The sequence below is a fragment of the Nicotiana tomentosiformis genome, chromosome 6 (genome assembly GCF_000390325.3).
Source record: "Nicotiana tomentosiformis chromosome 6, ASM39032v3, whole genome shotgun sequence".
Lineage (NCBI taxonomy): Eukaryota > Viridiplantae > Streptophyta > Magnoliopsida > Solanales > Solanaceae > Nicotiana > Nicotiana tomentosiformis.
In genome coordinates, this window is record NC_090817.1 from 53,137,240 (window position 1) to 53,152,384 (window position 15,145).

At 39.5% G+C, this 15,145-nt stretch overlaps 2 non-coding genes across 2 annotated transcripts; both read right to left on the bottom strand.

Annotated features, from left to right (window-relative positions):
* Positions 1 to 2,849: 2,849 nt before the first annotated feature.
* On the bottom strand, positions 2,850 to 2,956 carry LOC117280879 (small nucleolar RNA R71). The gene has a single exon (XR_004511473.1). It is a non-coding gene; the product is annotated as a small nucleolar RNA R71 (small nucleolar RNA).
* Positions 2,957 to 10,599: 7,643 nt separating this feature from the next.
* LOC117280878 (small nucleolar RNA R71) lies at positions 10,600 to 10,706 on the bottom strand. The gene has a single exon (XR_004511472.1). It is a non-coding gene; the product is annotated as a small nucleolar RNA R71 (small nucleolar RNA).
* Between the last annotated feature and the right edge of the window lie 4,439 nt (positions 10,707 to 15,145).

A 15,145-nucleotide genomic window follows, 5' to 3' on the forward strand; every position in this document is an offset into this window, starting at 1 on the left:
CTGCGGAGCCTCGCTCGCACCAGCGGGCTCGTAGATACGGTTAACCCCTCGCACCTGCACCTTGCCCAGGCTAGCCCAGCTCCAATTCTGCGCCCTTTAACGCCGCATCTGTGACCACGTAGGTGCGAAAATAACCTCACACCTGCGACCTCTGCTCACTTCCTCCCTGGCCATTTCTGCGGCTCCCTTCTCGCTTCTGCAAGAACGCACCTGCGATCTCCACTCTGTAGCTGCAATTACACCAGAAGCTGGAGAGCTTCAGCAATGCACTAAGTCCCCTTTTCGATCCGTTAACCATCCGAAATCAATCCGAGGCCCCCGGGACGTCAACCAAACATAGCAACGAGACCTAAAATACGATACGAACTTAGTCGAGACCTCAAATCACCTCGAACAACATAAAAATACGAATCGCACATAGATTCAAGCCTAATGAATTTTGAACTTCCAATTTTCTATGAACGACGCTGAAACCTATCAAAACACTTCCGATTGACTCCAAATTTTGCACACAAGTCATATTTGATATTACGGACCTACTCTAACATTCGTAATCGGAATCCGACCTCGTTATCAAAAAGTCCACTCCCCATAAAACTTATCAAAATTCCAACTTTCGCCATTTTGATGGTAGGCTATAATCTCATGTTTTAGTCACTTATTGCACTCAAATTTACTGAACTTTAATTGAGTTTGAGCTCTAATAGCTAGTGTTCTTCACTAATTGTGTATTTTATGACTTGTAGGAGAATTCTGAGCTATGTAAATATTATGGAGCTAATTTGAGCTATTTGGAGCTTTGAAATCTGAGTAAAAGCCCAAGGGATTAAGCCGGAATCACGTTCGGAGGTAGAATACTATGTCTGGATGTCAAAATTGAAGCAAAAAGCCAGACTCTGAGAAAAGCGTACACCCGCGGCGTGTGGGGTAGCGCGTGGCGTGCTGCGCCTGTACATTATCCGGCTACCTGACAGATTTTAACTCTCTGAACTTTCCCACTAATGCCCTGCATGGCGCGTCGCCCCATGCGGCGCACCTGTGTAATATTTACAAAGTATTTTCCTATTTTGCGTGGGAGAAGGTATTTTCTTCTGGGCTCGACCCTACTTGGTATATATACATGGGAAAACGTTATTTTTAGGAAATTTTGACACATCTAAGACCTAAGGAGGCTAAAAAGGAGGTGGAGAATCGAAAGCACAAGGGATTCATCATTCAATCCTCACTCAAGACAAGAGTTTGGATCTTTTTATGTTTTTCTTTATATTTGTGATGAATTACTCCGTATCTATGGAGTAGTTCTCTTTAGAGATTGATGAATTTGGTGTATTGATAATAGTTTATGGATATTTACTCTAGTTTTTATGCATTGAATCGTTTTAGGTGTTTTAATTGTTGCATCTATATTCACATGTTCATGTAATCGAGAGAGGCATAACTTGTGATATCTTTACATTATCTTATGGGTTGAGTTCATTAATTCTTCTTAGTAATTGAAAGAGGCTAGTTGAATTAGTGTTTGGACCTAGTTAGAAGGATAATCGAGAGAGGTTCTCCTAATGCCCAATCCCCTACGAATTCTTGCATATCTTCACCGAGCTTAAATTGGTTCATATTGTGAGGTTGATACTTAATCGAGAGAGGAGTTTCTATTAAACGTTTGAACTAATAATTGAGTGAATTCGAGAGACACACTTGAACATTTGAAATGAATTAACTAGAGTTAAATCCCAGACATTTATCTTGCATCTATCAAATCAACCCCTATTCTCCCCTATTGATATCTTCCTTGCTTACTTTTGTTAGATTGTCATTAGTCAATTAGTTCTAGATTCTTAGTTAATTTAAGTTTTAATTCACATAATTCTCAAATGTCGATCATTTTGGATAGCAATCAAGCTACAAACTATAATAATATTTTTTAACTCCAATCCTTGTGGATACGATATTATATTATACTATATTCAACCAGTGAGCATAATTTTGTGTTGTGTTTTGCGCTCGTCAAATTTTGGCTCAGTTGTTGGGGGTTGGCAATCAATAATGTTTTGAAATAGTTTGTAGTTCTTATTTAGGATTTTTCCTTTTGTTTTATTTTACTTTTCTCTTTTTACGCTTGATGTTCTTTGACTGTGCGCATGCTACAGGTTAGATTGGTGCATGACCAGATCTTCTGGGAAGGAAGTGCTACCATACGAACCAGAAATTGAGAAACAACTACGACAGCCGAGAAAGGAAAAAAATCTCCCCAAGAATAGAGAAAAGGTTGGGCAATCCTCAACCAAGGAAATCATGGTTGGAGATGATGTTAATGTGGATTTGGCTGCAAGACAGACAGCCCAACAACGCGAAAAAGCTGCACGAGATGCGGAGGAAGCTGCTCTTCGAAATGCACAACTTGTCTATGTTAGGAGAGGGCTCGGAGAATTTCTCAGAATCAACCCTTGGGTGCAGACTAGTTTAGAAATATACCTCCCGGGGCTGGAAGACCACTTGGTGATTATACTAGACCGGTCTACAACCAAGGTTTATCAAGTATTAGACCTTCTCCAGTTGCAGCGAACAATTTCGAATTGAAGCAAGGGTTACTCCAAACTCTACAAAACTACTGTGTATTTAGAGGGAAGATTAACGAAGATCAAATACACATCTGATGGACTTCGAGGAGATTATGAACACCTTTCAATATAATGGTGTGTCACAAGATGCAGTATACTTAAGGGCATTCCCATTCACACAAAAGATGATGCTAAGTAGTGGCTTAAGAGCTTGCAACGGGATCAATTAGAACATGGGAGGAGATGATCAGAAAATATTTTGATAAATATTTTTCCTCAGCAAAGACGGGCAAGTGTAGAAAAGAAATCCATAACTTCTGCCAGAAAGATACTGAAATTGTGTTTGAAGCTTGGGAAAGGTTTAAGGAATTAGCTCGAAAGTGACAACATAGCGAAATTGAAAAATGGATGAAACTCCAGGATTTTTGGGATGGATTGACACCGGCCTCACGTATAACGTTGAGTAATCCAGCTGGAGTCCCGTTGATGAAGAAGACTCCAGAGGAGATAGTCACAATTCTAGATGAGTTGTCTTAAGACGCAAACCAGTGGCCTTCGGAGAGTGCTAAAAGAAGACAACTGGTGTTCACCAAGTTGATGGTAATACATCGGTGCAGGGCAGCTTGATGCAATGGCAAAAGAAATATGGAGGATGACCTTAGCTTCGATATAGAGTGAACCGCATGTAGCATGTGATATTTGGGGAAGAGGACACCCTACTCATGAGTGTTAAGCCTCATCTAAGGAAGTGTATGCTATGGGAAATTATAATTTCAATGCAATGGGTCAGAAGCACCCCGATTTTGTATGGAGTTCACCTGGGGGTACTGCCAATGCATGGCAACAAAACAACTCCAGATTCCATGGACAAAGAGCCCCAAGCTTCTAAAATTAGCAGAGGCCACAGTTCCAGCCTCAACATTCCACTTATCCTGTCTAGAAGATCTAATGAAGTCTTTCATTGTCAAGACAGATGAGAGATTTGATGCCCACCGGGAAGCTATCAAAGAATTAGGCACTGGGTTTAGAAATTTGGAGAGACAAGTGGGACAGATAGCAATAATATTATCCGAGAGAGTCCCAGGTACTTTGCCAGCTGATACTGAGAGAAAACCTAAAGAAACAGTGAATGTTATGACCTTGAGAAGCAGATAAGTGTTGAAATATCCCACGCCAATCCAAAAAGAGGTGGTACCTGAAGAAGAAAGTGGGGCGCAGCTGAAAAATGAAGTTGATAAGAAGAAGAAAGGCAAGAAGGGAGCTGACAAAAAGAAGAAGGAAGAGAATTCGAGAAAGGAGGAACATAAAGAAAGCAAGCACATGCTAACTTTATCGTTTCCCCAAAAGCTGTATCGAGAAAAACTGGATAAACAATTTGAGAGATTTTGAGATATGCTGAAACAGGTTAATGTAAATTTTCCATTCACATAAGTTCTCTCCCAAATGCCAGCTTATGCCAAATTCTTGAATGAGATACTTACAAGGAAGAGGGAGATAGAAGAGACCTCAATTGTGAAGGTCATAGAGCATTGCAAAACAAACTCCCACAAAAGTGTGGAGATCCAGGGAGTTTTACTATGCCTTGCTCTTTAGGCACTATTAGTTTTGACAAGTCTTTATGTGATTCTGATGCCTCAATTAGTTTAATGCCTTTGTCTATTTACAGGAAGCTGGAGAATGAAATTGGAGAGATAAGGTCTGCACCAATATCTTTGCAACTGGCAGACGAAACAACTACCATACCCGAGGGGATAGTGGAGGATGTCTTAGTTCGGGTAGATATGTTTGTATTTCCTGTAGATTTCATAATAGTAAAAATGGAAGAGAACAAAGATGTCCCCCTTATCTTAGGAAGACCATACTTAGCAATGGGTAGAGCAATATTGGATATACATGATAGAAAACTCATGCTTATAGTGGGTAAAGAGACTGAGACATTTGAGATGAATATAGAAACATGGGTGATAAAGTAGAAGCCAGCTGCAAGCCTTGAGTGGAAGGTGAATGGTTCAAAAGAGAAGGATGCAGTGAAAGAAAAGTGTGGGGTGTACTACAAGAAGGCTGAGAAGAAGCAATCTGCATAGATGTGTGCATTGGTTTGGGCGCATGAAATGGAGCCTGACTTCGACTCAGACCCCGACTGAAAATTCAGGGAAGTTTCTTTTACCTTATACTTTTTAATTGTGTGTCATGGGGACATGCCACAACTTAAGGTGTGGGGTGGGGGAAAAATTGTATGTTGTATGTTTTAGTAATTTAGTTTTGTTTTTTTAGTAGTGAGAGATAGAAAAATGAGAAAAACCATAAAAATTTAAAATTTTCTACTTTTCCCGACGATGGATATCATTCGACGGGTTTCCTAAGGGATTAAAGTCGAAAAAAATACAAAAAAAAGATTTTCTTTTGTTAGGTAGTGTAATAATGCCCCCTTGGTTTTTCTTTGTGTCGCGGTTCTTTACCAAGGGATTTGCTTGAACCAGGTGTAGTTAGTTTTTTTGTTTTGTAGAATAGTAGGAAACCTCGTGCTATGAAGTAAATTGAAGGTAACATCTCTTAACTTTATTATGCCTTGAGAATAGTGAGTGCCTTAGTGTGACGCTTAGGCTCAGTTTTTGACTCTTATATAAGTACCTTAAATTTTATGATCTTAACTTTGCTAACTGCTTTGACTAGAGTGTCTTGATAGTCCAATCCTGAGTGATTTATGTGCCATGTGTGTTTGAGATTTTGTGTTATTCTTTGTATTGCATTTGATGTCTAGAACTTGCCCTGTGTGTTTGCAAAGCAAAATAGTAGTTTTATTCAGTCTTGGAAGTGATATAGGCAGTTCTTTGTTGAGCCAGTGATATATTTTACCCACCTCATTGGTATGTATCTTAGTTAATCCCTTTGAGCCTGTAATCTTGTTTCTTTGGCAACCACATTACAAGCTTTACCTATTTGTTTTTAATTGACCATCTATTTGAACCTTTAACCTCTCGTGAGCACTTAAATTTATTATGAACTTTGTAAAGGTTGAAGTGTTGGGTGGTTGGTTTGGCTTTTGAGTGAAACTAATGAAATAAGGAGAAAGGTGAAATGTATTGAAAAAGTAAGAGCCACTTGAATCGAAAAAGAAAGAATAAAGAAAAAAAATGTTGTATTGTTGTACAATTATTCTTTGACAGTGGTAATTCTTGATGTAATTGTACTTAAAGAAGTAGGGAGTTAATGCATAGTGATGTAAAGGTGGAGTATGGTTTGACATAAGTGTGGGGTTTTGAATGTTAAATTGTATGTATTAAAGTGCTTGGGGAGGTATAGTCACTCTTATATCAAAATGTATCCTACCCGTCCCGCAGCCTACATTACAACCTATTAAAGTCCTACTTGATCCTTAACTGAGTAGGCTCGATTAGTTAAGTAGTACACTACGGGCAAGCCTATGGTGCATCTTTTGTGGCATATGAATGTTGTTTCTGAGAGTGAGTGAATTATTTCTTTCTTGAGTTCCTAATTGTTCTTCATTTCATTGTGTGCGAAACTACTCTCTATTATTGAGTGAGGGCACTTGATTCACAAAGGAAAGGTAATGCTTGACCTCTATATTAGAGTAAGTGAGCGAGTTCTAAATTATGCGTGGTGCTTTTGAGTCAAATTTTGAGGCTATGATGTTACGTTATTGTGCTTAATCTATTTTAAACATTCTTGATGTAATGAGTTAGGAGAGTTGTTTAAAAAGGTCATGTCTTTATAAAGTGTAGCTTGATTGCTCGAGGACGAGCAATGGTTTAAGTGTGGGGTGTTGATGGTAGGTACCCAGATATGCACAAAAATATCCAGAAGCATAGTATGAGTACACCACAATCGGTACCAAGTAATTATCAAGACTAACCTTAGTGGAGTAGTGACGCGATTCAAGTCAATACACTTACTAGACATAAAACTTGTGTAGATTATCAATATAAACCTAATAACAGAAAGCAAAATTAATAAATGGCAACAAAGAGTAATCATGCGATAACACAACAAATTAACACATGCACAGTTAAAGTACAAGTAAATCAATTAAGGAAAGCAATAACAGTTCAAACCCTCAAGCCATCCCAATACAAGGTTTACAACAAGAATCACCCCAAGGTACCACACCTCATAATCACAAATCACAAGTCACCCTTATGATGCTGCGTGAACTTCACATTTTAAAACATTTTTTATGAAATAGCTTCACGTGCATAGGCCCCCTTATCTCGCCGTGTGTGCTTCACAGTGAAGTAATTGCCCTTACTAGGAACACACACATAAGTCCCCTTATCTCGCCGCATGCGCATCAATATACACACTACCCTTATTCTGCCACATGCGCATCTAAATCACAACATAATAATAACAATCACATGCACCTCACGTACACATGTGCCACAACATCACAACAATAACAATACTAATGCCACAATACGATATAGCCCACGGCTCAAAAACAATGTGTACAGGATTCATCGCAATAATACAAGGTTTCGGGGAATGAACAACAAAATAAAAGCATGTTCAAATAAGTCCAAAACAAGGCATATTAATAGCCAAAGGTCTAATCCGATCACATCCAACACACATGCCCGTATACAAACTCATCACTTTATGTACACGTCGTTTCACATAGCATAAATATTGAAAATTAGACCAAATCCTAAGGAAATATTTTTTCACACAGAGTTAGGCAAGATACTTACCTCAAATAAGCAAAATCAATCCTTTATTAAGCCCTTCCCGCGTGAATCAACCTCCGAACAATTTGAATCTAGCCAAAATAACTTAATATCATAAATAAAAGCCATAGGAAATGATTTAGAATAATAAATCTTCTATCTTTAACGAAAATCAAAAAGTCAACACCAGGCCCGCACTCCGGAACTAGACAAAACTCACTAATTCTGAACCCCAATTCCGATACGAGTCCAACAATACCAATTTAATCCAATTCGATCTCAAATCGGCCTTCAAACCATCAACTTATATTTTAAAAAAGTGTTTGCTAAAATCCCCAATTTCTACAACTAGATTCATCAATTAAACACTACAATCGAGGTTGAAATCACGAAATATAAAGAAATCCAAGTAAAAAATACTTACTCCAAACCAAATCATAAAAATTCCCTCCAAAATCGCCCAAATCCGAGCTCTCTAATTCAAAATCGCAGATGTGGACTCCACTTAAGCCCCAAAATTCTGCTTATGTGGACCATCAGCCGCATCTACGGACCAAATATTGCTTATGTGATCGTGCTTCTACGCACACACTGCCGTATCTGTGGAAATCTATGAGCTCGACCAAACACCGCATCTTCAGTCCCATGTCCGCTTCTACAGATTCGCACCTGCGGACCAAATGTTGCGGGTGCGAAAACACCAAAAATGAGCTGCCAAAACCACTCCAAATGATCTGAAGCATATCTGAATCTCACCGGAGGTCACCAAGACCCTGTCCACTCATACCAATCAATCTCCCTGAGACCTCGTCCACTCAAACTTGAGGCCTCAAATCACACAAAACAATATCAAAACTACGAATTACACCTCAATTTAAGCCTAATGAACTAATGAACTTTCAACATCCAAAACTCATACTGAACCATATCAAATCAACTCGGAATAACCTCAAATTTTACATGCAAGTCCCAAATGACACAACAGACCTATACCAACTCCCGAAAGCACAATCAAAACTCGATAGTAAAAAAGTCAATCCTCCGGTCAAACCTATCAACCCTCCAAACCTTCTGATGGTAGGCTATAATCTCATGTGTTTAGTCACTTATTGAACTCTAATTCACTGCACTTTATTCGTGTTTGAGCTTTTATTGATAGTGTTTTGCACTTAGTGTGTGTTTTATGTCTTGTATGAGTGATTCTGAGCTATGTAGATGTTGTGGAGCTAATTGGAGGTATTTGGAGCTTTGAAATCTTAGTAAAAGCCCATGGGATTAAGCCGGGATCGTGGTCGGCGGTCAAGGACCAAGTTTGGACGTCAAAACGCAAGCGAAATCCGTACTCTGAGAATTTCCCATTGCCGCAGCGCGTGGGGCAGCACGGGTGCCCAAATCCTGCTGCCTGATAGATGTTGAGCTCTCTGGAAATCCCCACTAATGCCCCGCATGGCGCGTTGCCCCATGCGCGCCTGTGTATTTTTTACAAAGTGAAAATCCTATTTCGACTAGGAGAAGGTGGTTTTACCCGTGCCAGACCCTACTTGGTTTAAATACACGAAAAAGGTTTTTTTCTAGACATTTTGACATATATTCAAGCAGAAGTATTTCATCATTCGTTTCTCACTCAAGACCCGAGTTTGGATTGAATTTATGTTTTCCTATACTTTTACTTTATTTGTGATGAATTTCTTTGATCTATGAAGTAGTTCTATTTAGGGTTTGATGGATTTGGTGTATTGATAATTGTTTTTGGATTATAACTCTAGTTTTATGTATTGAAGCATTTCTGGATTATTTAATCGTTGCATCTTTATTCACTTCCAACCAAGAGGTTGTGAGTTCGAGTCACACCAAGAGCAAGGTGGGGAGTTCTTGGAGGGAAGGATGCCGAGGGTCTATTGGAAACAGCCTCTCTACCTCATGGTAGGGGTAAGGTATGCGTACACACTACCCTACCCAGACCCCACTAGTGGGATTATACTAGGTTGTTGTTGTTGTATCGTTATTCACTTGTTCATGTAAGCGAGAGAGGCATAACTTGTGATATCTTTGCATTATATTGTTGGTTGAGTTCATTAATTCTTCTTAGCAATCGAAAGAGGCTAGTTGAATCATTAATTAAACCTAGTTAGGAGGATAATCGAGAGAGGTTCTCATAATGACCAATCCACTACGCATTCTTGCATATCTTTACGTGCTTAAATTGGTTCATCTTGTGAGGTTAAGACTTAATCGATAGAGGAGTTTTGCCTAGCATTTGAACTAATAATTGAGTGAATTCGAGAGACTCACTTGAACATTAGAAGTGAATTATCTAGAGTTAGATCCTGAACAATTATCTTGCACTTTCCCATCAAAATCCTATCTTCTCCCATTGATAACCTTCCTTGCTTGATCCTTGGTGCGATTGTCATTAGTCAATAGGTTTAGATTCTTTGTTAATTTTAGTTAGAAATCATATAAATCTCAATTGTTGATCATCTTGGATAGCAACCAAGCTAGAAACTACGAGAATACTGTTTAAATTCAATCCTTGTGGATACGATATTATACTCTACTATATTTGACTAGCGAGCATAATTTAGGTGTGTGTTCTGAGCGAGTCAAATTTTGGCACCATTGCCGAGGATTGGCAATAAATAGTGTTTGAAATAGTTTGTAGTGTTAATTCAGGATTTTTTCCTTTTTATTTTATTTTATTTTTCTGTTTTTATGTTTGGTGTTCTTTGACTTTGCGCAGGTGACAGGTTTAGAGTGGTGCATGACTCGAGCTTCTGCGAAAGATGTGCTACCATATGAGCCACAGATAGATAAACAACTACGATAGCTGCGGAAACGACGATGATAATGTAGAAAACGCTGCACGAGATGCTGAGGACGCAGCTATTAGTGATGCACATATCATCTATGAAGAAGAGAGGGGTCACAGACTTAATCAACATCAACCCTTGGTTGTAGACCAGTGCAAAAATATAGCTCCCAAGCCTAGGAGACCACTGGGCAATTATGCTAGTCCGGTATACAATCAAGGATTATCCAGTGTTAGACCACCTCCAATTGCAGTAAGCAATTTTGATTTGAAGCAAGGGTTGGTTCAAACCCTTCAGAATTGTTATGTCTTTAGAGGGAAGCCAAATGAAAATCCAAACACATATCTAATGGACTTCAAGGAGATTATGACCACCTTTCAATACAATGGGCTGTCACAAGATGCAGTGTACTTAAGGGCATTCCCCTTTTCACTTTAAGATGATGCTAAGGAGTGGCTTTGGAGTTTGCCTAGTGGATCGATCAGAACTTGGGAGGAGATGAGCAGAAAATTCCTTGATAAATATTTCTCTTATGCTAAGACGGGCAAGATTAGAAGAGAAATCCATAACTTCTGCCAGAAAGAGACTGAAACTATTTTTGAAGCATGGGAGAGGTTTAAGGAGATAGTTATGAAGTGTCAACATAGCAGAATTGAACTCTGGATGCAACTCCAAGATTTTTGGGAAGGATTGACACCGGCCTCGCGTAGAACATTGAGCAATACAGTTTGAGGCCCTTTGATAAAGAAGACTCCAGAGGAGATAGTTACAATTCTTGATGAGTTATCTGAAGATGCTAATCAGTGGCCCTTTGAGAGTGCTGAAAGAAGAAGATCAAGTGGTGTTCACCAAGTTGATGCTAATACATATGTGCAGGTACAACTTGATGCTATGGCTAAAGAAATACGGATGCTTACCTTAGCCTCGATACAAAATTAGACTCACGCAGCTTGTGATATATGTGGAAGAGGACACCCTACTCATGAGTTTTAAGCCTCAACTGAAGAAGTGAATGTTGTGGGAAAGTACAATTTTAATGCAATGGGTCAGAGGCACCCCGGGTTTTCATGGAGTTCATCTAGGTGTACCGCGAATGCATGGAAACAAATTAACTCTAGACCCAGGGACAAGGAGCTCCAGCATACCAAAATCATCAGAGGCACCAATATCAGCCTCAACAGCCCATCCAGCCTGGTCTAGAGGATCTTATGAAGGCCTTCATTATCAAGACATATGAGAGGCTCGACCCCCATGGAGCAGCTATCAATGAACTGGGCAGTGGTTTTCAAAACCTGGAGAGACAGGTTGGGCAACTTGAAACAATATTATCTGAGAGGATTCTAGGAACTCTCCCCGCTGATACTGATAGAAATCCCAAAGAAACAGTGAATGTTGTAACCTTGAGAAGTGGGAAAGGGTTGAACGACCCCACCCCGATCCAAAAAGATGTGATACTTGAAAAAGAAAATGGAGAGTATCTGAAAAGTGATGAGGACAAGAAGAAGAAAGGCCCAATGAAAGCTGAGAAAAAAGAAGAAATGAGAAACTTTGAGAAAGGAGGAACATGATGAGAGCGAGCATATGCCTTCTTTACCTTTCCCCCAAATACTACATAGAGAAAAGCTGGACAAGCAGTTTGGAAGATTTCTAGATGTGCTGAAACAGGTTTATGTAAACTTACCATTCACAGAAGTGCTCTCACAAATGCATGCTCATGCCAAATTGTTGAAGGAGATCCTTACAAAGATGAGTAAGATAGAAGAGACCTCATGTCATGCCCCGACCTCAGGGAGCGCGACCGGCGATCAACAAAGTTACCCCGATCGAGCAAGCCTCCACAGTGTCGTCTACCCAACTCACCCATGAATAAAGAGAAGAATACATTTCATTAATTAGACAGCAAGAGGTCACGTGAATAGCACCAGTTCATTTCTATTAGTTACGTTGTTAGCAAGTCTCCAAAACACTACATTGTAAAATCATAGTTAAAGTGGAACAAATGATACGCTTACAACATTTTTAGTTTAACCTTCCCAAAAACAGATACAACTCACACTATGTCTACGGAGCCTTTAACAGAAACAAAAGAGTGCTATGACAGCACCGGCAACAAGGCCCGGCTATACCTCAAAATGCTATGTACCTGGATAAGAGATATGGGACCTCGAAATGAAGTAGGGCTCACCAAGTCAGCTGAGGAGAGGGTGTGCCGCTATCACTAATCAATGCTACCTACTATTGAACCACCTGCATCCATTCAAGATGCAGCGCCCCCGGCAAAAGGGATGTTAGTATATATGGAATAGTACTAGTATGTAAAACTAAACACCCTCTTAATAGAACGAGTAACAGTAAACGGAGAATAAAACATGAAATCAATAAGAGACTCAAATAGTATCAAGGTGTTAAGTTAGGGGAAAGGTAAATTTCAAGTAGGTTTCAGTAATTTAAGTTGGGAGATCTTTAGCATCGATACACCACCGTGTTTTAGCACGGAGTCCGATCTCAGCCCAACCAGCTAAGCCGTCTCACCCCGTGACATACACTCACAATACCACCATGTGCACGGCATGGCATCTAATCTTAGCCCGATCTGCTAAGTCGTCTCACCACAATGCCATGTGGGTCGACTTCACATCACATCTCGATAGAATTAATCTCATACAATTGAAGGGGAAATATTTCAACACACCAATCTCATCCCATATAAGGGGAAATAGTCTCACCACATTAACATGCGGGTTTACCCCTCAATCACTCCTACACCGGCACATGTAGTTTCGGGGTTAGGTTGATCCGACCTACCCTTCCTCGGTGGCTAAACGATACTCCCAAGGTATTTATTATTAAAAGGATTTACCACTCATTTCATATTCTTTTACATGTCATTCATTTTATTGGCACCGTTGGCCATAACGCAATATCATTCTTGGCACGTTGGCCGTACTTCACAGTTCATGCTCAATATTTCACTTTCAAATATCATCACGGATTGTCAACGACAAACATTTCTATTCAAAACTTTAAGCACACATTTGAGCAATTTTGGGTCTTAGGCACGCGTTATTTCTTACACAACTTGATATGATCACTTTCATTTGGTCTTGACTTGAAGTCACAACATTTTAATACATACTCATACTTTGAACACGCTCCTGAAGAATAACATAACATGATAAGAATATTCCGGAACATATTTTGAACATATTCATATAAATACATCTGTTGACACCAAGCTTATTCATAAAAGTCAATTTATAATGGACAACCCGGGATTTACAAGAACATCGTGCGAATTCAATTCTAAGAGAGAAGTTTAGCCAACATATCTTGCCTCAAGCTTTTTAAATTACTACAATGTTCCAGAAATCTTAGCCACTGCGATCTATTTAGAGATATAACAAAATTGAACACAAATTAGGAAGGACCTCATAATGGCCCTCCTGAACTAAGCACCCCTGCCTCGCTCTGCGACTGGTCTACGGTGGCATAATGCACCATAGAACGCTCCTCCAGAATGTTTTGTGTTGGATCTGCGAGGGGTTATGCGGCCCGCAAAATGATTATGCGACCTCATAATGGTCCTAAAGTTTTTCCAAAATTTCTACATCGGTCTGCGGCAGATATGCGGTCTGCAGATCAATTCTGCGACCGCAGAATGGACCTGAGAAAATGCCCTATATTTCCAAAATTTTTCTTCAACTCCCCGACGCACTATTCAACCCAAAAACCCTGGGTCTTAGGTAAAATCCCTACAATCGTCAACACATAAGCCTACATCGGAACCATAAAACCCCGCGTCTTAGGTAAAGTTTTACGAGGCCTTACACCTCAGCAGTCAAGCTCACAGAGCATTGCTGTGCGATATTGCAAAACAAACTCCCACAAAAGTGTGGAGATCGAGGGAGTTTTACTATACCTTGATCTGAAGGAACTATTCATTTTGATAAATCATTATGTGATTTTGGTGCTTCAATTAATTTAATGCCTCTATCTATTTACAAGAAACTGGAGAAGGAGATTGGAGAGATAAGGTCTATACCCTTATCTTTGCAGCTGGCAGACCAAACGACTATAATACCTGAGGGGATAGTGGAAGATGTGATAGTTTAGGTGGATAAGTTTGTATTTCCTGTGGAATTTATAGTGGTAAAAATGGAGGAAAACAAGGAGGCCCTCTTTCTCCTAGGGAGACCATTCTTAGCAACAGGTAGAGTGATATTGGATATACATGAGAGAAAACTCATGCTTAGAGTGGGTGAGGAGACTATGACTTTTGAGATGAATGTAGCAAAGGGGGCACAAAAGGAAAAACCAACTGCGAGTGTTGAGTGGAAAGTGAAGGGCTCGAAAGAGAAGGTTGCACCGAGCGAGAAAGAAAAGTGTGGGGTGTACCCCAAAAAGGCTGAGAAGAAGCTGTCTACATAGATGCGTGCTTTAGTTCGGGCATGGGGAATGGAGCCCGACTTCGACTCAGACCCCGACTAGATGTTCAGGGAAGTTTTCTTTACCTTATACTTTTTAATTGTGTGTCATGGAGACATGCCACTACTTAAAGTGTGGGGTGGGGTATATGTTCTATCTATGTATGTATATATGTATATTAGTTTTAGTTTTTATTGTTTTAGTAGTTAGAGATTGAATAAAATCGAATAGAAAACATAAAAAATTTGAAATATTTTTAAAATTTTCGATTTACCCGACGATGCATATCATCGACAGGTTTCTTGAGAGATTAAAGTTGGAAGGAAAAAGATAAAAAGATTTTCTTTTGTAGGTAGTGTAATAATTCCCCCTTGATTTTTCTTTTGTGCCGCAGTTCTTTTGTGGGGAGTTAATGTATATTGATGTGAAGGTAGAGTTATGGTTTGACATAAGTGTGGGGTTTTGAATGGTATATTGTATATATTAAAGTGCTTATGAAGGTGTAGTCACTCTTATAACCAAATGTATCCTGAAGCTTACATTACAACCAATGAAAGTCCTACTTGATCCTTTACTGTATCAGCTCAATTAGTAGAGTAGTACACCATGGGCAAGCCTATGGTATGTCTTTTGTGGTTTATGAATATATTTTTTTAGAGTGAGTGAA